The sequence below is a fragment of the Dipodomys merriami genome, unplaced genomic scaffold, assembly GCF_024711535.1.
Source record: "Dipodomys merriami isolate MVZ:Mamm:240054 unplaced genomic scaffold, mDipMer1.0.p SCAF_110, whole genome shotgun sequence".
NCBI classification, from domain to species: domain Eukaryota; kingdom Metazoa; phylum Chordata; class Mammalia; order Rodentia; family Heteromyidae; genus Dipodomys; species Dipodomys merriami.
In genome coordinates, this window is record NW_027202383.1 from 430,749 (window position 1) to 456,582 (window position 25,834).

The 25,834-nt window shown below is 38.5% G+C and overlaps 1 long non-coding RNA gene across 2 annotated transcripts in view; it reads left to right on the plus strand.

The window, feature by feature from the left end:
- LOC138822443 (uncharacterized) overlaps positions 1-25,834 on the plus strand; it is a 46,171-nt gene that overhangs the window by 1,427 nt on the left and 18,910 nt on the right. For both annotated transcript variants that reach the window (XR_011370461.1, XR_011370460.1), the window contains exons 2-5: positions 94-208; positions 6,535-6,794; positions 13,996-14,128; positions 15,335-15,525. This is a non-coding gene — a long non-coding RNA (uncharacterized lncRNA). The remainder of the gene's footprint in view (positions 1-93; positions 209-6,534; positions 6,795-13,995; positions 14,129-15,334; positions 15,526-25,834) is intronic.

Sequence of the window (25,834 nt, forward strand, 5' to 3'; positions counted from 1 at the left end):
GCAACCTAAAGTAGGCAGCATAAAGCTATAATACCAGAGCTAGAACAAATAATGTCTACATGAAGGAATTTCCTTGCTGATTATTTATTTCAGTAGAGCTGGTCAGAACACAACCTCCACTGGGAGGGGAACTTCATAACGAGAGACCTAACCCAGGAGTTCCAGCACACCGGGTCTGGCCGTTTGCCTTAAAGAAACACAACTAATGGTGAGAATGCAAGAAATGATTTTAAGCAAAATGATCTCTTTGGGAAGATACAAATTAAGCATTTCAACCCATCTTTAGCCAATTGACAAAGGCTTCAAGTTTAAAAACAGGAAGAATTAGGGAAGGAGAGAGAAATGTGCATAATTAAGCAGCTTTCTTCAAATTGATTGTGATCTCAGTTCTGGGCTGTAAAAGTCCTTATTGCTAGAGGAAATCCATTTCTTCTGAAATGAGGGTTTCTGCTTGGAAGTGATCTCATCATTGGATGATCTGTCTGCAAGACTCTGCTATTCCTTTATGGTGACTGCAGGTTTGGGAGAATGCCTGGAGACTTTCAGGCACTTTTTTGGGGGGGGTCTAACAGTCCATCATAAGATACCCCCATTATTACTATTTGTGTCTTCATCCTTGAAGGGGGATGAGATGGGGCAATAAGCAGCACCCATTTTTAGACAGACACTCCTTGGATGATTAACATACAGAATAAAGTAGAAATCTGGCCCAAAGTAAAGGATCAAATACAAAAGGAAAGCTGAGAATGCCAGCTTTTTATCCTGCTTTTAGTTACCTTCTGGGTCCAAGTGAGGAGTCAGTACTTTTTAGCCAAGACAGTTTCTGAGTACCTGTTACATAACTCCATAAAATGATTTAATATGTAGAATGGCCAGGTCTTTAGCCTTGGGGAAATTTTAGTTGCATCACAGTAAAGGCAATAGGTAAAATATGCAGAATAATTAATAGTAGCTTAGATTTTTGGTGTCAGACATACCTTAGGCTTTCCCACTATTTATTAACTGTAAGGTCTTGGGTCAGTTTCTAAACCTTTGTCAGCCTGGATTTCCTTATTTGTAAAACATGCATGATAACTGTGGATTAGAAAAGCTCACCACCGCTTTGTACACTGTCAAATGTATACTATAACTACATATATATATATACATAGATATGTATATATATTGTATCTGTATATCAAACCAAGATATGTAGAGAGAGAGAGAAATTTGCTGTAGTGAATTGGCTTGATATTATGAAGGCTGAAGCATCTCAGGATCTGCTGCTATCAGTATGCTGGAGAACAAGGAAAGCAAGCAGCAGAGCTCCAGACAAGCCCAGAGGTACAAAAAAAAACCCAGCAAAACCAACAGTATAATTCAGTCCAAATTTGAAACCCAATAACACAGTTGTCCAAGAACTTTATAAAATAGATGTCCAAACACAAGCAGAGAAATCCAGTTCTCGCCCTTTTTGTTCAATGCTGGCTTTCAAGAGAGGGCCTTCAAGCAATTAATTGATCCCCACCCAATTGAAAAAGGGCAGTTTAGTCTGTTCACATGCTAATCATCTCTAGAAACACCTTGATAGACACACACAGAAATAATGCTTTACTAGCTATCCAGGCCTCCTTTAGCCCAGTCAAGTTGACACATTAAATTAGTGGTCCAGAAAATTTGATGCAGTACTGAAGTTAAAAACTTGTTTCCCAGGCTGGGAAGGTGACTCAGTGGTAGAGCACTTGCCTTGCATGCATGATGCCCTGAGTTCAATTCCACAGCACCACATAAGCAGAAAAAGCTGGAAGTGGCTCAGAGTTCAGGCCCAGAGTTCAGGCCCACGACCGGACCCCCCAAAAAAAACAAGAAAAAAACAAAACTTGTTTCCCTTGCAAAAATATTACATCTGGGCTGGGAAGGTGGCTCAGCGGTAGAGTGCTTGCCTTGCATGCAGGAGGCCCTGGGTTCGAGTCCTCATCACCACATAAGCAGAAAAAGCTGGAAGTGGCGCTGTGGCTCAAGTGGTAGAGCACTAGCTTTGAGCTGAAGAGCTGAGGGACAGTGCCCAGATTCAGAGCTCAGACCCCATGAACAACAACAACAAAAAATTACATCTGGGTTTAATGGTTTCACAGTGTATATGTATATGTCTCATATCTCAAAACATCATACTTGTAAGCTACACCTTAATTTAAACATACTGCATCTTTATGTTTCCAGTGAAGAAACCAAGAGCCATATGTTAGGTTAACAATTCAGTGATGCAAGTATAAATTAGATACAGACCTCCTGACCAGTATCTACTAAGACCAGAAGCCCTTAAGTGGGGGTGAAAAAAACTAATTATATGTAATTCCTCACTGTCTTGCCTTAAATAATATTCATCCTGTAAAAGCAATTTATATGTGCTTAATTCTTAGAAAACATGCATTGAGTACTTATTATGTTCAAGGAACTGTGTGTGATGCTGTAAATAAGGGATGCCTATAACCAAAAGAAGCAGCAGTCATTTTACACAAAGTATTTCAAAAAAGTACCAAGTAAAATCACTTTCATGAGAACAAAGGATCTTAGTCAAAGTCAAAAGACCTGAACTTTAATTCTGACTTTTATACCAAGTAGAAGTTTCCCTATGCCTTTACTTTCCCCTTGTTAATTATAGATAATAGTAACTGTCTTACTTCACCATGCATGAAATTAATCATAGACTAAATTGTATTTTAAGATACTAGTAATATCAGTATTAGAAATAATAAGTAGTAAAGATATTTTAATATAGCACCCACATTGTTAACAGGAATTACTGACTTCAACAAAGTATTAAGAGTGTCCAGCATTGTTCAAAGATGACAAGGTAGCAGGGTAGCAGTGTTCTCACTTGGCTTTCTTGCCCTTGCCTCCAAAACTGGCTATGATGATTAAAGATTGCTACAATGAAATGTTCCCCTTTCAAATTATTTTTAACTTTAAATAAACCACTCAGAAGAAATAATCTGCTAAGCTGCTTTTTGTTCTGTAAAAATGGTATGTGTCATGAAAGTAGAGTTCTTGGGCACTTATTTTGCGTATTTTGTTTCCTTTATACTGTGGAATAATTTAGGTGATATAGGCATTAAAATATACCAACAGTGGGCTGGGAAGGTGGCTCAGTGGTAGAGTGCTTGCCTTGCATGCATGAGGCCCTGGGTTCGATTCCCAAGCACCACATAAGCAAAAAGAAAAAAGCCGGAAGTGGCGCTATGGCTCAAGTGGTAGAGCACTAGCTTTGAGCTGAAGAGCTGAGGGACAGTGCCCAGGCCCAGAGTTCAGGCCCCATGACCGGACCCCAAAAAAAAAAAAAAAAAAAAAATATACCAACAGTCAGAACAGGTAATTGACTGGCATCTTTTAGCACCAACCTAAGACCAAACACTGGAACTGAGAAAGTCACCCTTTAAGGCCTAGTAGGCCATGGGAAGGGATAGTGAGGACAACAACAAGAGAAGGGGTAGCAATGTTTGACAAGTCATGTACTCATTGCCTTACTCATGTAACTGTAACCCCTCTGTACAGCATCTTTGCAATAAAATAAAAAGATCTACTAGGCTTCAATCAAGAATTCACTAGAGACTGAACAAGAGATGTCAGATGCAAAGGAAAGTTCTGGCTCCACTATTTTCTGTCTGTGCCACTGACAAGACTAGAATAAATAAGTCACTTTGATTTCATTGCCTACGTATTAAGAGGTTTTTTAAAATAATTATTTCAGTGATTCCCTCTTCTTCTAAAATTATATGATTCACAAAAATTTCTCGGACTTTCCCTGTCTCACTGAGCCTAACATTCTATCTAGGTTTATTTAGCTTAATAGATTCAAACACAACTAATGATTGTTCACCAATTTGGGAAGCAGCATTGCTTTCTAGGCACTCCACAGGTTTCAGAATCATCTGTAATTTTCATATCACGACTCACTTCTTCTCAGTGATCTATTTTAAATCTTTTATCCTGGGTAAATCTTCCACTTTCTTGCAGGTATACTTAGACAAGCTTATAATCTTTTGGCAAATGAATTGAGCTGCAACTAGAGTTTGGGGCTCTAGGCCCAAACTTCTGTCAGATCCAGCCACTAGCCTTATAGGCCAATAAGAAGATGGTTATAGCTTAGGGCAGAGAAAAGAAATATCTTATGTGGCACAGGCAGCTAGCTACAGGAAGATAGCACTTTAACCCATCTTCAGCCATCTTTGTGGTACATGAAAGGCTCCATCATATCCATCCCAGGAGACCACGGGGAGGCAGGCAGGCATAGGAGAGAGATTATTACAAGGTTTATTAGAGGAACCATATTTCCTCTAGAAAGGGAGCACCTGGCGGCCTCCACTATCTAGTTAGGTAGCAGCAGGGTCTGGGGCTAGGAAGTGAGGTAGATGGGAGCTCAGGTGGGTCTGGGTGGAGAGAGGGAAAGGCCAGCTGCAGGGTGAGAACTCCAGGGCTGGGGGGAGCTCAAGTCTGGGTGGAGTTGAGGACCGAAGGTGGGCATAATGCTTACAGTACAAACATGGGAGTTTTAGGAATAAACGAAGAACTAAGGGTGGGGGAGAAGTATGCATAATTATTAGAGGTTCTGGTCACAATTCTGTTTGAGTAGATTATTATCTCAGTCTCTGTTTGGGGAGGAGTTCCAGAGAAGTTTTTCCTCTGTCCTGATAAGCATCCATGTTTCCTTCCTTTGGGGCAGTTTTCTGTATCCCTCCTTAGAAAAATAGTATCTATAATTCCTGTCCTTCCTAGATCACAAGGAAAAGATGCAGACAGGGATGCCAAGCTTTTCTCCTGCTTTTGTTAATTCATTGGCTCAAGTAAGGAGTCAGTTCTTTTCAGCAAAAGTAACATAAGCACTGTTAGAAAAATCTCAAAATAGCACCCTCTTTGTGCTGATTTCTTATCACTATGCAATCAATCTTTATTTAACCTTTGAGCTCTAGGTGTAGAAACCCCAAGTTCAAAATTGTCTTAAGTTTACACATTTATATGATAGTATTTGTGTTCAGATTATGAAGTATCTTGACTGTAAATCACTAGAACCACAGTAGTTTTTGTAATAGCCTTCTATTTCATGGGCAGTACATTGGGTAAGAAGGCCTCTTTCTCAGTTCTAGTTGACAGTCCAGGTGATTTCTGCTTAACTACAAGTGTGCATTTTTTCTTATGACATTTTTTGTAATTTTGTATTATAAAGGTGATGTACAGAGGGGTTAGAGTTACATAAGTCAGGTAATGAGTACATTTCTTTTTGGATAATATCACCTTCTTATCTACAGTTGTAAGAAGAGTTCCTTACCTGAAATATGTTGACATCATTAGCTATTAAGGAGGGATTCTGCTCACCCTCATCTGTTATCAGCTCTGAAATACTCCATGTTATTATCCTCAGAAGTCTGTCATTTTCAGCAGATTTCCCTATCTTTAAATGAACCTGACTACTCCTACTTCCTTCATTACTTTGCTTATTTTAGTTGTGAATTTGGTCCACAATTTACAACACTAACATCAGAGTCCTAGCCAGTAAAGAATTAGTAATGAGAACCAATCCTACCAATAAAGTCTATGGTTACCACATCTAACCCAATTCTCTTGCCAAAAGACTTGCTCACCTGAACAAGTAGGACTGCAAGCTAAACGTGAAGTACCTGCTAAGGAATGTCCTTACAATCAGATAAGCCCGAGTTTCGATTTCAGCAAATTATCTTTTAATTTATTTTCCATGAGAATGCAGATAGTTACTGCCCTCAATTTGAGTTTTTGTGTGTAAATTCTGCTGTAGGTCTAAAATATTGTATGTCATAGACCGTTGTTAGGGGCTGGGAAGGTGGGTCAGTGGTAGAGTGCTTGCCTTGCATGCCTCAGGCCCTAGGTTCGATTCCTCAGCACCACATAAGCAAAAAGAAAAAAGCCAGAAGTGGCGCTGTGGCTCAAGTGGTAGAGCGCTAGCCTTGAGCTGAAGAGCTGAGGGACAGCGCCCAGGCCCAGAGTTCAGGCCCCACGACTGGACCAAAAAAAAAAAAAAAAAAAAGACCGTTGTTATTAAAACCACAAAACATTCATTAAAAGGAAATCATGAAAGAGATACCAAACGTTTCCAGGAAATCTTAATAATTATATTAGTAAACTTTAACAGGTTCAAAGATATGTATAAGTAATAAGTATAGAAGTGAAGATACAGATCAAGTGGAAATACCACCAAAAGACAACTTTTTTTTAGATTCTTCATTTGAAATATTGTCTTTAAAGTTTTTGAGGCATTGGAGGGTAGAGCCATAGGCAGCAAACAGGTAAAGAAGTCAGGCCCTGGAACTAGATTGCCTAATTTTGAAGGTCACTTATTCCATACATATTTGACTTTGGATAAATTGCTTAATCTCCTCAATTCTCAGTGCCCTCGCCTGTGAAATAGGAATAATAATACTTTGTAGTGCCATTCAAGTATCTTTATAAACTTAAAGCACTTCGTGGTTGCCACATTGTAAGCTGTCATTAAGACTTGTTCTAACCCCATGACCATTAATATTGTAGGAGCTGCAGATCTTGTGGTAGACCTTCATAGACTGGTGGAAGTACAGATGAACAACACATTGTTGCTTCAGTCAGCTTGTCCCCCTGACATTTAAAGGAAAAATAAAGCACACCTGGCTAACACTAGGACTGGGAAGAGTATATTAAATGATGTAACAAAACCTTGATCTACTTCACCTGAAAACATTAATGTGCATTTACAGAAATTAAGAGGATAACAACCAATTTTTAAACTTTTTCTTCTCCTTAAACTTATTGTGGTAAGTTTGTTTTGGTTTTATCTGTATCTATTGAGTCTTACAACATACATAGTAGGAAAAGGATATTAAAAAGACAAACACTAATTTATATAAGGATTTCATGGGTAAGAGCTAAGAAAGCAAATGAATAATTCATAATTTGGAGTATTGTTTTGAAACACATTTAAAATGATTACTCTGATGGATGATTTTGAAAATTCCAGGCGCCACTAGACACCATCATCCTTCAGTACAGTGTTTTTCTGAATGCCATTTCTAAATCCACAAGTACTTATCTTTTTTTGGTTCATGTCCAGCTGCTAGCCAATGAAACGATCCTACATTATTCTAGGACAGGAGCCAGCAGCCTGGTCTTATTGCATAAAGCTACTCTATTTCTCCTGATGTAAAATGCGTTCAGCTACTGGTCCTTAGATACTTTTCTAAGAGAGCACTTAAAGTTGTTCCCTTTGGAGTTCTTGAGTGTCATCAAGAAATAAATTAAAAGATGAATAAAACCAACACAAGTCTGTCTGATGTAACACAACAAGGTAGTATGTCTCTTTTCTGGTTTCTACTACCATCTTTATCAGAATCACCAAGGGTGCCTGTTTAAAACCCAGATTCCTAGTTGATACCCAAAGCAAAAAGTATCAAAATTTCTAGGCAGGGGCCTAGCGTCTGCATTTTACTGTAGTAGTTATGGGCCATTCCTAAGCACTTACTGATGTTTAAGAACCAATGTCCTAGCCTTTAGTAGCTCTTATTTTGTTAAGAACCTTATTATAATTAAATACAAAAAATGATTCACAGGTGCTCATTCTTATGCCAAGACGAGGTATTTAATTAGATTTTATAAAGTGCTTTTCCAATTTACATATAAGAAATCTGTAACCCTTTCCCTGTTAGAAATGTGAATTCATATTAGTAGTAATTACTGTGGCAACAAACATTTCTCTAGACCACTTTAGTATTTAGATAGAATAAGCATCAAATGCTCAGAGTTAATTCTTATTGATGATGTGTGTATAATAAAAATGAAGATATAAATATTCCATTGTGTTTCTGAGTAACTGGTTTCTTACCTATATGTTAACATTGAGATTCTGTGTTTGACAACTGGCATGAGCTAGATCCACCATTCATGTGGATTAGTAGGAATTTGGAAAGTAAAAAAGAACTCCTGTAGCATAGTTTTCAGTGTAAGTGGCTCATCTAGAATAAGACACATATGTAGTATGCATATCTAAAGTCATTGCCAAAGAATTATGTGTCTGAGGTCTTCTTCTATGAAGAAAAAGATACTAGACAAAAACTAATAGATCAGGAAGAAGTGACAAAAATCAGACCTTCTCTCACTTGATTCAGGCCCCCAGTCCTATTTGCTTTTGTTACTCTTTAAACAGGGCCTTGGGATTGACTGGACATCCTTGAACTGTAATCCTTCTATGTATGCTTTTCCATAGCTGAGATGACTAACAAGCCACATTCAGCTGTTTTTATTGGTAGAGATAGAGCCTCTGAAAGTTTTTGCCTAAGGTGGCCTCAAAACCACAATCCTCCCATTCTCTGTCTCTCAAGTAGCTGAGATTACATATATGAGCCACATGTCTGCATCATTCTGTTTTTAGGAGAATGATACATGAATAATCTTTTTAAAAAAACAAATAGTAGGCCGGGCACTGGTGGCTCACGCCTGTAATCCTAGCTACTCAGGAGGCTGAGATCTGAGGATCGTGGTTCAAAGCCAGCCCGGGCAGGAGAGACTGTGAGACACCTATCTCCAATAAACCAGAAAACCTGAAGTGGTGCTGTAGCTCAAGTGGTAGAGCGCTCGCCTTGAGCTGAAGAGCTGAGGGACAAGCGCCCAGGCCCAGAGTTCAAGCCCCATACCGCCAAAAAACAAAAACAAAAACAAAAATAAATAGTATACTAAGAAAAAGAGAATTCTCTGTTGTACCTCTCCTAACTCCTGATTTCTGCTTCCCGTGGTTAACATTCACCTCATAACTATTGCTGTTAGTGTTGGTTCACTTTCCCATTGCTGTAAAAAATACCTGAGACTGGATAATTAGTAAAGAAAAGAGGCTTATTTAGCTCTCAGATCTGGAAGTCAGAGAGCATGAATAGTAGCTTCTCTCAGGTCCTCAAAGCCGATAGGATCAGTGTATTCAGAAGAGGTCACGTGGTGAAACGGGAAATTAGAGGTCCTGAGGCTCGAATTGAGGGTCTGGATGCTGTCCCTGACCTTTTTTGCTCAAGGCCAACAACACTACCCCTTGAGCCATGGCCCCACTCTAGCCTTCTACTGGTTAATTGGAGATAAGAGTCTCCCAGACTTGCCTGCCTGGGCTAGCTTCAAACCCCAATTCTCAGATTTCAGCCTCCTGAGTAGCTAGGAGTACAGGCGTGAGACACTGGTGCTTGATTTGTTCTTTAGCTTTTTCGCTCAAGGCTGGCATTCTACCACTTCTTGCTTTTTGCTGGCTAATTGGAGATCAGAGTCTCATGGACTTTTCTGCCCCGGCTCTTTTTATAACTGCCTACTCTTGTGGGAACTAACCAGTGCTCCACAGGAGCTGCGTGCGTTCCTGGTGAGGGCATCCACAATGACCTAATTACCTCCCACTAAGCTTCAGCGCTGCTCCCGTCACGGAGGATACATACCAGAGCCACGCCATAGCTGCTAGTTTTCACCTAAATACTGTTTATTCCAAGAGATGTGCAGACTGTAAGGCTTTCTCATTTAAAAATTACACATTGATGACATTACTACAGGTGATAAAGAATACAACTTCTCAGTTCCTCTCTGTCCTCCCAATAACATTTATGAAGAAATGACAAAAATCAGGCACACTTGGGGCGAACCAAAGATCTGTTTCCATTATTTGCTTGCATTTCCATTCTTCTACAACCTTGTATCTTTTCTGGAGTTAATAATGGCCTTTTCTTTATTCAGTTTTCTATGTAAGTATCACTAATACTAATTCAAATTCTTTGCTAAACCCCACCAGAAAGTCCTGCAGATCCTGCTGGCCATACATGTAGGGTAATTGCCCATTCTGTGTTCCTAAATGTCCTTCCCACTATGTCCTCCTACTCCATTCTGTACTGGCTGCTCTCAGCCCTGAAGCAAGCTGTCAGCCGAGGATTACTGTTCTCTGTAGTGAAGGGATTCTTTCACCTCTCTTCTATATTGGAACACTTGGATGTGATACCTAGCCAGGGACTACACCCAACCCCACCCCAGGACTTTTCTAGCGGTAATCCCACAGCCACTGCCAGCTGCTGTGTGGTACTTATGATCCTAGGACCAAACAATGTACATGCTTTACCAACTGCAGTGGAAATTGCTTTGGGGGTTGGAAACTAAAGAAAACACCAACCAAGAAAACATGCTTACTCTTTGAAAGTATAACACACAAATATCCACAGATTTCATAAACAGCATATCTGTAGAATTAAAATTTCATGGGTGGGGCAATTAAAAAAATATCTTCAGAAAGGGCCACAGAGGAGCAACAATAAAAAGAAAGTGAGGGAAAGCTCAGGCATGCTAAGATGGTAGGACCTGTACCCCAGAAACTCAGTACCCCTGTATGGTTGCTGCTTGGTTTATCTCTCTACCTTCCAGTGTATGTGAGGGGAGTTTGCTTAATGCTCTCCTAGTGCCTAGGAAATGGAGGCTACCAGAGATCCTGGGAGGCAGCAATTACTTCCAGAGTCCACAGCACACACTGCAGAATAAGGGGGCCTGGGTACCGAGAGTGCTAGTCCATAGCATCAGCCAAAGCTGGACCTAAGATTCTAAATTGATACCTTTCTTTACTTAGAATTTTGAAAGCATTGCTCCATTTCTTGTAGATTACAATGGTGCTGTTAAGAAATATCACCTTAGCATTGGGCAATAGCCAGCCCAGTGGTAGAAACTTGCCAGTATGCCTGAAGCTCAGAGTTCCATCCCTAGCTTTGAGTTGAAAAAAAAAGTTACTGTAATACCTTATCCTTTAAATGTGATTTTTTTAACTTATTTTTCCCTTTCTAGGATTTTTTGAATATTTTTTGCTTCACTTTTGTGTTGTAGGGTAGGTCTTTCCTATTTGTAGGGACTATTGTGTAGGCCCTTTCAATCTAGAAATATACAGCATTCAATTCAGGGAAATTGTCTTGTTACTTGATAATTTTCCCCTGTCATTTTCTGTGTTCTCTTTATAAGATTCTTAATGGTATAACATTGGACTTCCTAGATAGTTCCTATTTAATTTTTATCTCTATTTTCTAGAACTACTAAATAACTTTCTCAAGATTATCTGCTAGATTTCTCTTGATTTACTATTTATTCTTCCAATATTGTTACTTAATCATTTGCAAAAAATACATGTGTGTACATTTCCCTCAATGAAAAGTCTTGTAAATAATGAAAGTAACAAGCCAGGCATAGGTGGCTCACATTTGTAATCTTAGTCAGGAGATAAAGAAGCCACACTAGGCCTACAAACCTGAAAAACCCTCATCTTCAATTAATCAGCCAAAAGCCAGAGTAAAGGTGTGGTTCAAATGGTAGAGTGCCAGCCTTGAGCATAAAAGCTAAGTAAGAGTTCTAGACTCCATGCCCTAGTACACACATACACACACAATAAAAGTAATTAAATGAACTATGTTTTATTAAAAATGTTCATGTTATGAAGAAGAGAATTTTGTAATAGAACAGCAAACTCGTGAGCCTTCAGAACATACCTGTATGAATACACAAAGACTACACCCATCAGCTCACTGTGTGCCATTATTTACATCATTACTAAACTACTTACGAAATATAAGTGAGAACATTAGGAAATATGAACACCCCTTATGCTTATGATTTTCACAATACTGTACCAATCTCAGAACAGCATCTTTACTGACTCCAAATGTTAGATGTTTCCAAGGGGGAAACCATTTTTATAGACTGTTCAGTAGGTTTTGTTGACGTAGTGAATTTTACCATAATTATAAGGGAGAATCTATCACAACATATTAAAATAGTGTGCAACAAATAACTTGAAATGAATATCACTATGAGTAATGTCTACCTATATTAAACTATCCCTTTGAACTATGTTTTAATGAATGAATGTCCGTTAAATAATTTTATATATCATAAGACATAATACCATATTAAAGAATACGGAGTATTTATCAGAAATTTCCAAATATCTGTCTCCAAATTAAAAGTTGCAAACATATTAAGAATTGTACTTTAAGCTGGGTATGGTGGTGACTGCCAGAAATTCCAAGTCCTTGATAGGCTGAGGTGGGTGGGCCACTTGAGTGGGATTCAAATGAGCCATATGTGGATAACAAAGTAGAATTCTGAACATATTTTCACCCATGAAGTTTTGATATTCATATGAATATTTGCACAATATAGGTGACCCTGTCACACACACACACACACACACAATTTAATTACAGCTCATTTTAAAAAGAAAAACAAAAGTACATGGTCTATAGTTTAAAATACTTTATTTTACATATGAGCAAATTTAATATTTTGTTTGTTTGTTTTTAATCACAATTTTTTTTTAGTTTGTCGGTCGTGGGGCCTGAACTCTGGGCCTGGACGCTGTCCCTCAGCTCTTCAGTTCAAGGCTAGCACTCTACCACTTGATCCACAGTGCCACTTCTGGCTTTTTCTGTTTATGTGGTGCTGAGGAATCGAACACAGGGCCTCATGCATGCTAGGCAAGCACTCTTACCACTGAGCCACCTTCCCAGCCCAGCAAATTAAATATTTTGAATTTATAGTTTTGTTAAGACTTTCTTACAAATGTATATAACTTTTAATAGATGATTTAGACAGATTTGTGGTAGTATTTCCAATCTTAGTTTTTTTCTTATTGATATATGAACACACTAGTCTTCTTTCTTGTGTGTGTGTGTGTGTGTGTGTGTGTGTGTGTGTGTTGGTCCTCAGTCTTGAACTCAGGACCTGAGCACCGTCCCTAAGCTTCTTTTGCTCAAGGATAGTGCTTTACTACTTGAGCAATAGCACCACATCTGGCTCTTTCTGAGGAGTTTATTGGCTGGTTTCAAACTGCAATCCTGAGATCTTAGCCTCATGAACAGCTAGGATTAACAGGTGTGAGCCACCAGTGCCTGGCCTGAACACAATATTCTAAATAAAGATATTTGTCAAGGTTTGGGGTATAAATATTTTGTCAAGCTAACAATGTAGTAAAGAAAAATTGACATTCTTTTAAATGTATACAATTTCATAAGCCTCTGGACTTCCAAGCTGAACTACTTCTTGTATTTCTAGAGAAGATGGATGCTTTATTTAGAAAGTGGGAGGGTGAGTTACAAATGAACCACCACAATGAAGATACATGAGTTTAAAACAAGTCAGTTCTACTTTTGAAGTGGCAGGTAGTGGGGTATAATACAAACATGAACACACAGTAATATTTTTCCTCTTTGATGATATTTCTGTAGACAGTGAAATAAATCTTTCATATTGGGAAATGGTCTCATTCCATGGTCTGGGTAATATATTTGATCCAAGTATTTTCTCGTAAGGCTGTGTTGAGCCAAGTGAGTCATATGTGGATAACAAAGTAGAATTCTGAACATATTTTCACCCATGAAGTATTTGTACAATACACAGTTCTCATCAACCTTAAAAAGAAATTGACTTTAATCACTGACAACTGAAAGATATTTGGGGAACATCACTTGTGCTTTTAAAATTTCCACAGGTGTCAAAATCAAGATGAAATCAGTTTACCAACATAATTACATCGCTTGCTGTGGTGTTTAAGGATATTTTTAAATTCATATAAATTTCACAAAGTTAAGCTTTATCTAATTATTGGTCATCCATCATTCACTAATTCTGTTCTACATCTAACTTTGCACATACCACTCTCACTGTATGGTAATACTTGTTATAGGAGTTTTGATCATTGGGGAGCATGCCCATAAATAGAATTTAAGGTATAGTTTGTTACTATATCATTAGATCAAGTGTTTTCAAAATAAACTCATATTTGAAAGTCTTTTAAAAAATGACATTATATAGGTAAGAAATAAAGGTGAAATTTAAAAGATAACGTATTCAACAAATAGATGAAGTCCTTTTATGTTTATTATTTTAAGTTTTTAGTAACAAATTTTGCATTTGAACAGGATTCTTATGACCTCAGTCTGAAAACTCATCATTTTGACTGCTCTCTCATTACAGTTCATCAAAATATCAGCCCAAGAAGGAAGAAGGAAAATTCCCAACACTCTGCAGAACTTCATTTAAAATCATCAATAGTCCCAGAGTTCAAGCCCCACGGCCGACCAAAAAAAAAAAATCATCAGTAGTAAAAGTAAGATAAGAAACAAAGAATGATTAAGGACACTGCTATAGATCCCAGTCATGACTCCCAAATATTTCACAACTGTCTTTCACTACCCAAGGGAAGCTAGTCAAAACTGAGCGAATTGATATAAAACCAACTTAAAGCAGGGTGCCCATGGTTCACGCCTGTAATCCTAGCTAGTCAGGAGGCTGAGATCTGAGGATCACGGTTCAAAGCCAGCCCAGGCAGGAAAGTCCATGAGAGTCTTAGTTCCAATTAACTACCAGAAAACTGGAAGTGGCGCCAGGGCTCAAGAGGTAGAGCGCTCACCTTGAGCTGAAGAGCTGAGGGACAGCTCCCAAGCCCTGAGTTCAAGCCCCACAACTGACAAAAAAAAAACCTAACAACAACATCAACAACTTAACTGCCTGAAAAGACTACTCAAGGATGGGGCCTGGGGAATCAACTTTCTCGTGCCTCATCAAAGTCATCATTAATGACATTCACGGCAAAGAAAGAATATAACCAAATTTGTACAAAATGTCACTTCTTAGAGTTTTGGACCCCCCAAATCACTGATGGAGTATGTGTGAGAGAGACAGAGTCTTAGAGCTTGAACCGGGCCTGGGTTCTGTCCCTGAGCATTTTTGCTCTAGGCTAGCAAGTTCCTAAGTCTTGTAATATTCACAGTCCTTTAAATCCAATGAAAAATATCTTTGTAACAGAATATGTTTGTATTAAATGCTGACTTTGCACACCTGGATACGTGTTCTGTTTCTCTTGGTTTTATTTTTATTTTTCATCTTTTTATTTTGGAGGTTGTCAAATGAAGGCAAAGATAGAATAATTGAATACTTCTATCCCAACCACTCCCTTTCAACCACTTCCAGTTTTGGAGAAAAGAGTTTTACGTACTCCCCCACCTCCTTCTCTCCCCAGCTGGCTTTAAATTGAGATCCTCAGTTCTCAGGCTCTGAGGAGCTAAGCTTACAGGTGTGAGCCATCAGTACCCACCCTTGATTTTCTTTTAACTGTATGGACTTGATATACAACCCAGATTAGCATTGAACTTAAGGTCCTTCTGCCTCTACCTCCCAAGAACTGAGATTACAAGCATGAACTCCCATGCTTAGCCTGAGTTGTTTGTAATAATGCCACCAATATGATATTGAGCCATACATACATGCATACATATGTTCATATCCTTAACACCAAGATTTTTTTTTCATGCAGTGCTGAGATCCTCATGCTACACAAGTGCTCTGCTGGTATGCTACATCTCCAGCTCCTAACTTCAAGATATTTTTACATGCTGAGTCTAGAATAGAAAACTACCTCAAGAACTTGATCCAAGTCTTCATGTATAGAGCTTTCCAGACCTCGATATGCAATGTTATCTACCCTCTACCAACGTTCTAAAGAGGGTAAGTACACATGACTTATCATGTAGCTAAGATTTTCACACCCCAGACAACTAAATAGCAACACAAGATTCACACATGTCTAGTTCCTAAACCTTGTAGTATTTACAGTCCTTTAAATCCTATAAAAATCTTACCTTGCAACAGAATATGTGTGTATTAGTGGTGACTCTGCACATCTTGATACATGTTCTATTTCTCTTGGTTTTATTTTTAATTTTCACCTTTTTACTTTGGAGGTTGTCAAGCAAAGGCAAAGAGAATAATTAAATACTTCTATCCCAATCACTCTGTTTCAAAAATTTTCAATATCAATTAAATCTTCCAGCTGTATGTTCCAAAACTTGTGCACAGATAACTTTAAAGCAACTCTCAGATATTATATTATTTAACCCTTGAGCATTCCTGTTTATATCTCTAAAGGATACACAACTAAAATCATTCCAAATATAACTTTAATATTACCTGATATCTGCCAATATTCTAATTCTCCTGCTTCTCCTATACAAAGTGTTTTTATATTAGAATCAAGAGATAGTCAAAGTCTATATATAGAATTTGATGAGTACATATTATATGCCTTTGGCAGTGTAGTACTCCCCCTTTTCTGACTCTTTATTCTTTGTTGTTTTGGAGGCAGCTGGGTAATCGAGTTTGGATTTGGCCTCTCCGTGGCATCATTTGACGTGTTCCTCTATCTTCTGTATTTCTTTTAGATTGGTAGTTGGGTCTAGAGTCTCAATCAGATTCAGGATTTGACTTTTGATGCAAAAATCTTACATAAATGGTAATGTGTATTTCTTGTTGCTTCACATCAGAAGACAAGATATGTGAATGTCTGTTTTAGTGATGTTTAGACTGGTTTTTTTTTTGTTTTTTGTTTTTTGGGGGTTTTTTTGGCTTTAGAATGGCCTGAACCTATATAGCCTTTGAATTGTTTTGAATGTCTTTAATGTTTTTAATTGCTTTGTTTTTAATTGTTTTTAATGTTTTTCATTGACATCAGATCTGTAGTTCCTTTCAAATTCCCTAACTAAAAACTAAATTTTGCCCACAAATATATGTCATGTGCTGATAGCATTTCAGTGTCAGACCATATAGATAGATAGATGGCAGTGGTCCCCATGAGATTACTGTAGTGGAACTGGAAAAGGAATTCACAGTTGAAGAAGAGGCCAGAGAAAAGGAAATTACAGAAGAAAAAGAAGACCACCAAGAAAATTTACCGAGAACAATGAAAACAGAAGCTCTGGCAAACCTCAACATGCACCTCTGAAAGCTAGAAAAGGACCCTGACACCAGAACCTTGTCAGCAATAGAGAGGAATGTTCATAGTTTATTCTCTGCTTATGAGCAAGTCCATGGTAGGAAAACAAGCAAGCAAAACGCCACTGACTCATTTCTGAAAAGACTGACACTTCCTTGGGAAGAGCAGTAGGCAGGTGCTCTGGGAGGGATTCCAGAAGGTGTGTTCTCAAGAGATGAGTCCCTGCAGTAGGGTGGCGAGTGGAGGTGAAAGGTGCTGCTTTTGGTGATCTTTATCTTACTGAGGTCACACTAGTCTGTGTGTGTGCTGTGGCTTAGTTCTTAACAGAAAAGTTTAAAAGAATAAAAACCAACCTTTGAAATTTCAAAACAGGGAAATCCTTACAGATTCAGAATCTAAATAGAGTATTTTGTATCACCATACATGTTATGTTTGGATGATGAAGTATTAAAATTATTTTAAAAGATTCAAGCTCTAACAAAGTAAAACTAAGGTTACAGTAAGTTAGTGCTAATTTATTATTGAAGATTTAAAAAAAAAACAGTGTTTATAAAGTTTCCAACTCATGGAAGGGTCCCTGCATCTTTCATCTTTTATCTTGTATTTCTACAGCATGCTTGTACTGCTGAGGTAGACAAATACCTGCTATATTGTGGTACAGCTGCCTGTATTATGCAGTGTAGTGATATGTACAAGTATGTGGGAACAGTGAACTGTCATCTTCTGTGGCTTAGTTACAGAGATTCTTCTCGAATGCCTCTTTGCTGTGAAGCCAATGGCTACATATCACATAGCACAGGAGAAAGAATAGACTCCACTTCATGCTTAGCTGATGAGTCTCCAATAAGTCACTCTGGGAAAGTCTCCTCACCTGGAAAACAAGGACAATGCTAAGTGATTTCTGTTTTCTAACAGAAGTTTTGTGGTTATAATTAGAGTAGATTATCATAGGAGCAATGCTGGCTCCGGAAACAACACTGGGCCTCTGCTCATGTGTACACAGGTTCCTCCCACTTCGCTGTCTAAACAGCTTCAAGCATAAGAAACCGGAATGAAAATTTTTGGTTTTTCCTGTTGACCCATGAAGAAAATTTTGGAACTGTAACTGCTGAGGTTGCAGTAATCATCCTGTAGTTCAGAGCAGTAGAATCAGTACTGCTCATGACCAGGCCAGTGAGAAGCAGCTCCACAGGCTGACTGAGCCTGCTGTTTCATTTTGTTAGATGATATTTAGCATGCAAATCAGTGAGGTCTTTACAGATTCTTTTTACGATAGGATAGAACACTTGTGTGAAGAAAACTGCTAGCTAATTCTGTGTTTTTGTGTGATTCTAACTGCAGCATTGTTATCAACTGTGGATTCCTCAGCTTTTTGTTTGCAAGTCACTTCCCTTCAAATCCTCTTGTTGTTTTTTTTTTTTTGACAGTTCAAGCCCTGGAGTTTGAACTCAGGGCCTTGACAAAGTCACTGAGTTTCTTTTTACTCAAGGCTAGCAGTCTACCACTTAAGCTACAGCACTGCTTATGGCTTTTTCTGTTTATGTGGTACTGAGCAGTTGAACCCAGGGCTTCATGCATGCTAGCAAGCACTCTACCTCTAAGCCACCTTCCCAGACCCAGATCCTGTTATTATATGTTCTCTATAGCCTTGAAATATGAACAGAATAATGCATTTATTTACTTCATATATATATATGGCATAATATCAATATGTTTATAATCTCTACCAAGAAAGTAACAATAACTTAATATGCACACAGGTAATAAAATGTAAGTCATGGCTTTTAGTTAAAAAGAAAATGAAATGTGTTGAAAAAGCCATAGGAAAAATAGCTACACTCCTCTCACCTAAAAGCACAAAAACTACCCATGTGTGTCCCGTAAGATTTGTCTTCATTAAATGAATTAAGTTCTCCCCATCTTTTCTGAGTTAGATCATCCTTCAACGTGAACAAAAAGAGTCCCTGAGAGAGCTGGCACTGTAACATTTTTGTCTCATTTTACAAATCTGGACACCCTGAAAGCACCTGAATTTTTAAATACTCTTTAGTTAAGACCTGCCTGTCTTTATCATCTAGAAGACCGACTATTTCCTACTCAATTCTGACCATCATAAGCAGAAGATGATTATTGAAACAGAGCAGTGAAGCTCTGAGGGGAAAAGCTGGATTCATTTGTGAACTAAGTTGGAGTTAAAACATGGGCTGGAGAAGGCTCTGTTGCTTCATTATATAAATTATTCCTTTGAAATGTGTACAATTAACATAAATGAAAGGAAGAAAAGCAGCATTAAGTTGAACTTGATCTTCTCTGCATGGGGAAAGTGCCTTCAGCAAGCATGGAAGCATTTTCTTCTAAAGTTTGCTTAGGAGGAAGAATAATTCAAACAATGCCCCTGGGTTTGGCTTTGTTTGTGGATAATGGCGGAATGCAGAAGTACCAGAAGGGTTTGAACAACTAATTGGGCTGTGAAAGCTTGTGTTTTGGATGGCAGAGGCATCATTTATAGAAATGCTTGGTCTTGTGGATATTTGTCACCTAGGGTGACTTTAAATGTGAGATAAACCTGCTGACTGGCTGAAGAAGAAAGTCTGAGGTCAAGTCTTTACTGTTGAACTGAGCCTTTGTTGAACCCAAAGTTTTAGAATGATAAGTATATGAGACGTCTTCATTTTTTTTCAGAGAAAAAAATTGTATTGCATTTATATTTATCCTTTTCCAAAATGGATTTTGATGCAGAATTGTCATAAACTACTACCATAACAACAAAAATTAAATGTTCAAGTATTAGTGAGGGAAGATCAGAACAGTTCTGAACTAGAAATCTCAGGCTGAGAGAATCTGCTACACATAGCCAGCCATGAATTTCTTGGGGGAGACAAAGAGGGAAATACAACTAGTTACATATTTTTTCACTGTCTTAGAAAACAACACGTTCCAGTTCATCATGAGGTAAACTTTCTCTGGCTCTGGTATCTGAGAGCAAATTGTCCAGTGAGGAGCTGGAATGAGCAGCACACTAGACAATGAGCTCTCAGAAACCTTACAAAGAAAGCACAAAAGTTCTACTCAGCTCTTTCTTATGTAGCCTTTTGATACAAGCTGAGGCACACTATGAAGTTGTGTTTCTGTGATGAAGGTACCACAGGGACATAAGCTGAGTCCTAGTTTTACTTGAGGTTTGACTTGAGAAACAGAGGAAGCAATTGTGGAAGCTTGAGGTCAAGGCCTTTAGCAGACATCAGTTGTTTCAACTGGACCTTTGACCTGAGCAGTGTTCTGATGATGTGTAATGTGAATCTCTAAGAAGTAGCTGAAGGACAGACAGCCACTATTGAAGACTGAAAGGGAGACTCAAAGGTTTCAGTAACAGCTTTGAAAGTCACAGAGTGCCCATTTGAGGACACAGGGAGCTGTATTGTGTTTGAACCATAAACTTTACCTCCAGAGTTTCAATTGTTAATGCCATATCCGAGTATCTGGCACACAGTTCAACCTTTTTAAGAGTTGAACCCTAGAATTTTCTTCATCACATTTTAACAAGCTATTTGGACTGGATTGTAGCTGGCATAGTGAGAAAAAGGAGCTGTGTGACTAAGATGAAATAGTTGGATAAAGCAAAGGCATATGTCTTTGGTTTATTATCTTTCTTCTAAATTGGTGAAATGGCTGGTAGCAACAGCATGACCCCCGAGGAGAATGCTGGACCAGTGCCAAGTGCCTGCTTTATCACAGCTCCACTGGAATGTCTCCCTGACACCTCAGCCTCCACACTCCAAAACCACACTCAGCATCTTCCTCTTCAAATAGAGTGATAGATGGGGTGCAGCTTAGTATAGAACACATGCTTAGGACTGTGAGGCCTAGCTTCAATGCCCAGCACAAAAACAAAACACAAAAATAGTGGTAGGCAATTCTCTAGTTTCTCCTTTGCACTCTTGAAGGATTTTTTTTGGGGGGGGGTCGGTCATGGGGCTTGAACTCGGCCTGGGCGCTGTCCCTCAGCTCTTCAGCTCAAGGCAAGCTCTCTACCGCTTGAGCCAGAGCACCACTTCCGGTTTTCTAGTAGTTTATTGGAGATAAGAGTCTCACGGACTTTCCTTGCCCAGGCTGGCTTTGAACTGTGATCCTCAGATCTCAGCCTCCTGAGTAGCTAGGATTACAGGAGTGAGCCACTGGCGCCCGGCGTTGAAGGAAATTTTTATACTAATTCAACCTTTTCACAACACCTGCCAAATTCTCCAACCAATTTACCATTTTATTTGTCAACTATTTGATCATAAATATCCTCACAAATCTTTCTCCTTTATCAACTTAGCCCAGGTCTAATCAGAACCATTGTCAGTCTGTTCTTAAACATAAAAAGAAGACAAAGCACCATTTCACAAGGATGGCAGGGACCTACTATGTCCAGGACCAGCTTTTAGAAGCTTCATATTTTCTTAGTTCTTCCTTAGATAAAGCAAACCCTCTCTAAAGCTTCTAGGTAGAAATGTAAGCAATTCTACTTCATAGATGACCACCGGCCTTGTTTGAATGACCTGGAAGTTGTTTTGTAGATAGTCTGTTGGGCAAAGCCCTCTCAAGGGAAGTCTGGCTCTATGTGGTATTTTTTAAAAATCAGAGGTGCTATATTAAACTAGAAGTTGGTATTTGATAATCATATTCCTTCCTAACAGTTTTCTAGGCCTTTCCTGCTTTAGAGAGTTAAACTGGGATTTCAGTCTAGTGATAGTTTGAGCAATGGAAGACAGAATAGCAGCAACTTGTAAGAATGTGTTTATTGGGGATATTTGTTTCTATAGACCCTCAAGAGTCACTAGTGAATGAAATACAGTCTTTACCCTTAGAAAGCTTCATTTCAGCTGGGCACTAGTGGTTCATGCCTGTAATTCTAGCTATTCAGGAGGCTGGGATCTCAAGATTGTGGTTCAAAGCCAGCCGGGGCAGGAGCATTTGTGAGATTCTTATCTCCAATTAACCACCAGAAAACTGCAAGTTTCGCTGTGGCTCAAGTGATAGAGCACTGGCTTTGAGCTGAAGAGCTGAGAGACAGCGCCCAGGCCCAGAGTTCAAGCCCCACGACCGACCAAAAAAAAAAAAAAAAAAAGCTTCAAGGAGAAAAACTGAAAATAGATATTTGAAAAGGAACACTTAAAATAATAAAGCCAAACAAGAAAGAAATTACAGGGATTCATATCCATGGATGTGGTTATAAGTCTGATGGAGAGAGGGGGGGAGGGAGGGAGAGCTTATAGTGCTATGGATTGCTATGATGTAAACACTTCTACTATGGCCAACTTCAGTTAATAACAAGATGTCACTGGGTATAGACTTAGGAAGCTATATACAAACACAGTCCTCAGGAACTAGTGTGAGCCATCTCTAGCAAACCCCTGGCTCCAAATCAGCTTTGCTATGATTTAGATTTTCAGACAACTCAATGGAGAGAGCTGGATTTAAAGAAAATGAAACTAGTAGGGAAAAAAACCCAAAGACTAAAATATACAGAAGTTTTACACATCAAAAAATGTGTAAAGCAGAAAAATCTCTTAGCTTTATTCTTTCAACATATGATATAATAAGAAATAATAAAATCCAAGAAATGGCAAAAGATTCCAACAGGAAAAGAGAAAACTGTAAAAGGCTCTACCACATTGTGATTTAAAATTTTAAACTGAGAAAAACTTCTCAAATGTCTCATTTCTGTTCTGAAACTCTTCAGGATCTTTCCTTCCCTCCCTCCCTCTCTCCCTCCTTCTTTCCTTCCTTCCTTCCTTCCTTCCTTCCTTCCTTCCTTCCTTCCTACCTTCCCTCCCTCCCTCCCTCCCTCCCTCCCTTCTTCCTTCCTTCTTTCTTTCCTTCCTTCCTTCCTTCTTTCCTTCCTTCCTAGTGTTGGATAGAATCTTGGTCCTTAAGAAAGCTAGGCAAGCCTGCCACTAGTGGCTCAAGCTTATAATCCTAGCTACTCAGGAGGCTGAGATCTGAGGATTGCGGTTCAAAGCCAGCCTGGGCAGGAAAGTCCATGAGACTTTACTCCAATAAACCACCAGAAAGCTGGAAGTGGCACTGTGGCTCAAGTGGTAGAGTGCTCACCTTGAGCTGAAAGGCTCAGGGACAGCACCCAGGCCCAGAGTTCAAGCCCACGACCAAAGGAAAAAAAAAAAGGAAAGAAAGCTAGGCAAACTGAGCTATGTTCTTAACCTCAGACTTACACATATCTAAATTTTACAATTAACAATCACAAAATTTTAGAAATGCTTTCTCGTCGATTGACAATAATTATCATCTATTGAGTCCTTAATATGTAGCAGATATTTTAATGAATCATCTGTATAAGTCTGCAAAGTAGCTAATATGCAATTTAGAGATGAAAAATAGAGACTCAAAGAAATCAAATGATTTGCCTGAAGTTTTCTGTTAGTAAACTGTCAAACTTGGCTTCAAATCTATGAAGTCTGAATAAAAAAAAACCATTTTTTTCATATTGAATGCCTATGGCTTATGAACAGGTTCAAAATAAATTTAATTTTTGCTATGTATGTCTATCTTTATGTATGAACTATTATTTGAGCTTAGCTTATCTTGCTCAACCTGATGATTTCTAGTTCAGTCCACTTTCCTACAAATGACATAATTTCATTCTTCTTCAACCCAAAACTTTGACATTACAAAGAAAACCACTTGAAGATATAGGCACAGGCAATAGACTTTCTGAACATGATTCTATTTGCTCAAGAAATAAGAGTAATAATTGACAAATGGGTTGGATTTACATCATTCCATCCCCAATTATGTAATGGCAGTATAAAGGTTTATGTTAGAAAATGTATCACTCTAAACACCTGAGAGCAAATCAGAGTATTCACTGGAAGTTTAATTTGTATATCAGACACAGTGAGAAATCAGTAACCACTATTAATAAAACAATATGCCAGTTACTGTTGGCTCACACCTGTAATCCTAGCTACTCAGGAGGCTGAGATCTGAGGATCTCGGTTCAAAGCCAGCCCAGGCAGGAAAGTCCATGATACTCTTATCTCCAATAAGCCATTCAGAAAACAGGAATTGGCACTGTGGTTCAAGTGGTAGAGTGCTCACCTTGAGCTGAAGAGTTGAGGGACAGTTGCAAGGCCTAGAGTTCAAGCCCCATGACCTACCAAAAAAAAAAACTGCAAATAAAGAGTGACTACTGTTTATACAATGTACAGCTGGTCTCACATATAAATGTTTTACAATATAGTCTTCCAACAGCAACAATACAGAACTGTTCTATGTGAGCAGAATACTATCTATCTATACCTATCGATTTATATCTATTAGTAGCTATTTCTCTATCTACCTAGACTCCAATCATACCAATCTCTCCAGATGGAAAATTACCACTCTGCTAGGCAATGTCACTGGAAAATCTAATATCTCAAAGGCATCTCTACTTTGCCAAACTCAAATCATACACATCTGTGGAGTTTTCCACCCTTGTGGTAATGTTCCTGAGTCTTGGAAAGTGCCAGCTCACAAGCAGAGGTGATGGGCTCTCTCATTCTCAGGAGCTTCAGGATACAATATACACTTGATAGTTAACAAGTGAAAGCTCCCCTGACAATTTGGACTTATACCATGAAAAAGGAAGGAGAAATTCCAAGATGCAGTTCAGAATTGATCCTTAAAATCTGATTGAATAATAATTTTTAAAAATAAAATATGGTTAAGAGAAGATGTTTCACTTCTTATGAGTAAGGGCAGATTCTCGGAGTACCTTCTAGAGGATACTTTGATTTTCATCTTGCAAGATAAACTTTCTCACATGGACTTTTAGTAGGTCATTTCATAATTGGAGATGGAATGATCTAGGTTAAATGTCAGATGAACTTGTTGTTCTTGTTACATTAGATGATAGTTATTTTCTTTTCTATTTGTGAGTAAGTCAGAAATAGCTGCTTTTATAACCCCCCTCCTCATTTGTATCTTTTTGGAGATTCCATTTTTCACCAGACCAGGTACATTATGAAAGTTATTCCCATCTTCTTCCATATCCACATTGTGTGACATCATCCATCTCGATTCTCAGCAGCCTGACTACCTAATGTGGAAAATAGTCATCTCATGGCTCAAGTTATTTGAATGGCCTTCCTGTTCAAAATGTAGTTTTTAAATTATGCAGTCCTCTGAAAGCATACTATTACCTGTGGACACTTTCCCCATAAAGCATATGGGATCCCATGTTCTTCAAAACTTAGGAAGGGATACCAGGTATCTTTTCTGATGGGAGCCAAGCTGCCCAAGTCACTTTGACTACATGTTTAGAACTCAAAAACACTTCTGAGCTATAAACAGGCGATCAAATTACAGATCTCCCAATAAGTTGAAGTTATTTCAGCAAAGTGTGAAAATGTTGTGTTAGATAAATACATGAGGATAACCAACAGTTTAAATAAATGATCCAAGTGTTGTAATCATGGCATAAGTTGACAATTTTATGCTGTCTCTTGGGACACTGAGAACTGGAACCTTTATATCAAGAGAAATAATCTTACAACTTGTATAGAAATCTGGCATTTGAATTGATCCTGTGTGCCAGAAAGCAATAAAGCTAACCTACTCATTAAAATGTTCTTTGTGGAATCACACAGCATCATTCCCCTTGCCAATTCATGTGTTTGCCAAGTTTTATTGATTTCTTGGGACAGTCATTTTGAACTCTAGCTTTTGAGGGTTTCCTGTCCATAATACTACTCAACTCTCCAAGAACTTCTTCATTCCATCGGGATTTAGGAGTTTGAGATCAAAAAGACCCAGACAGATCATCTGTATGTTGTTTTTCTTTTTCTGTGACAGAGAATGCTGTCCAGAATAACTGCAAACCCGATGGTATTTTTACCTGCAGTAAAGAGTAGTTTATGATTCAAGGAAGACTCATAAAATGTGCTAGACTGCTCTCCCAGAAGGATAAAATCCTGTTTTATTCTTTACACTGCTTGTATGACTTCTTCTTTATGCTAATAAGGGGGAAGAAAACTTTGCTCAGCCCTTTGCAAGAGGTCC